Below are 2,500 nucleotides of genomic sequence, written 5' to 3'. Positions count from 1 at the left end.
GGGAACAAGGCACCTTGCAACACACACGCCCATGAACGACCAAGGGAACAAGGCCATGAACGACCAATGGAACAAGGCACCTTGCCACACACATGCCCATGAACGACCAAGGGAACAAGGCACCTTGCCACACACACGCCCATGAACGACCAAGGGAACAAGGCACCTTGCAACACACACGCCCATGAACGACCAAGGGAACAAGACACCTTGCCACACACATGCCCATGAACGACCAAGGGAACAAGGCCATGAACGACCAAGGGAAAAAAGCACCTTCCCACACAAACACCCATGAACGACCAAGTGAACAAGGCTTCTTCCCATACACAACCCCATGAACGACCAAGGGAACAAGGCTACTTCCCACACAAACACCCATGAACGACCAACTGAACAAGGCTACTTCCCACACAAACACCCATGAACGACCAAGTGAACAAGGCTTCTTCCCACACACTACCCCATGAACGACCAAGGGAAAAAAGCACCTTCCCACACAAACACCCATGAACGACCAAGTGAACAAGCCTTCTTCCCACACACAACCCCATGAACGACCAAGGGAACAAGGCTACTTCCCACACAAACACCCATGAACGACCAACTGAACAAGGCTACTTCCCACACAAACACCCATGAACGACCAAGTGAACAAGGCTTCTTCCCACACACTACCCCATGAACGACCAAGGGAACAAGGCATCTTGCCACACACATGCCCACGAACGACCCAAGCCCATCCTCACCGGTCTAAGGAACAAGGGGCCTTGACACACCATGAGCTGATTTCTAAGCAAGTCAAACGATGAAGGGAGAAAAGTGTTGTAACCGAGTCCGTTTAAGTGTTGTAGTTCCTACTTAATACATAGTCAATTGAAGTTTTAGTTCCAATCCGAACTGCTCGGAGCTAAGGCACCAAAACATCACATTCCATGCCAAAATCAAAAACACAGCTTGAGATGTACTCAAACTTATGTCTGTGTTCTTCCGAGTTCATCTAAGCGACTTATGAATAGCTAAAAGCCTTATCTGCCTGCCTATCACTAGGCGAAGGGGAAAAAAACCCGAACATGATATAATTACATTTCAAGTCCATTCGTCTATGTTAACAATGACCCACACAACGTTTCAATGACATTCCTACTTGATTTGAGCGACATATCAACAAGTAGGGAACCAAACACTTCAAGGCATGGCCAAAAATAGGCCACATACATTTATGCCCCAAACATGACATTTTTTTTATTTCAAAGCCTTTCATTTATAATAAAAAGCATCCCTACAACATTTCGTGTGAATCCGAATTAATTCGAGCGAGTTATGGACACATTCGCAAAATTATGCATCCCTGGGCAAATCAATGTCTGTTCCTGTCACCAAGCTCTTTGTGCAATATGTATATATAGGGGAACCATGGGACTGCTTCCCACCGGCGCCCCACTTGGTGTCTAGCGCCCAACGCTCTCGAGGCTGGCACGCTCGAGGCATGGCCAAGGCGCCCGGTCTTCACGAAAACGAGGCCAAAACTCCCCCCATAGACGCCCCACTCCCGTGTCCCCTCCCCCCGACGTCTTGCGTGTCCAAAAATTATGCATCATCAGGGAAATCAATGTCTGTTCCTGTCACCAAGCTCTTTGTGCAATATGTATATATAGGGGGTACCATGGGGTCTCATTCGCATAGGTGCCCGGCATGTGGGATGGGCAACTAAGAATCGTGAGGCTGTATCGGCACCAACAGGGCAAGCCAAGCCAAGCCCCACGACCCATGTATGAGGCCACCCCCCAACACGTTGCCTTGGAATTCTCGAACGATGACCTGAAAACTAGCCCCGTTGCCTTCATTTTCCTCGACACGTTGCCTTGATTTCTCGAACGATGACATGAAAACTAGCCCCGTTGCCTTTATTTTCCTCGACACGATGACCTGAAAATGAGCCCCGTGGCCTAGATTTTCCTCGACGTCGCGAGCATACTAAAAATTATGCATCCTCAGGGAAATCAATGTCTGTTCCTGTCACCAAGCTCTTTGTGCAATATGTATATATAGGGGGGTGGCCGTGAGTGAGCACGGCAAGGGGTGAACGCGCCAGACGGCCTTTGAGCGTGATCTTGGGTGATGGTTGCTTAGTTCCCGTGTTGCTTACATAATACCCTTCCGAGTGGTGGCCTTGACAGGGCGTTTGGATGCCTTGTTAGGTCTCTGCGACAACGTTCCAGTGTTGTGGTCTCGCCTTGGCAGTGCGGGATGAATCTGTTTGTGTGGTAGTAAAATCACTCTGTGTGTGCTAATCTTTCGTTCGACGTGCTACTGGTGCCTGCCAGCATTTGATTTGTGCTGATGATCGGGAAAACATAGGCGTTAAAGTGGCATGTGTTGCTTTTTGTGATACTACTACGGTACGCTGGTGTATCCTTGTTGGACGTGCGATTGGGTGCCTAAGCGTAGCTAGCATTGGTTTAGCGCCGACAACGTGGAGGATGCAAACATTATTGAG

Source organism: Lactuca virosa, unplaced genomic scaffold, assembly GCF_052849685.1.
Source record: "Lactuca virosa cultivar CGN04683 unplaced genomic scaffold, Lactuca_virosa_CGN04683_v6 scaffold_31, whole genome shotgun sequence".
NCBI classification, from domain to species: domain Eukaryota; kingdom Viridiplantae; phylum Streptophyta; class Magnoliopsida; order Asterales; family Asteraceae; genus Lactuca; species Lactuca virosa.
The sequence above is the reverse complement of the archived record's forward strand: the minus strand, read 5'-3'. Positions refer to the sequence as shown.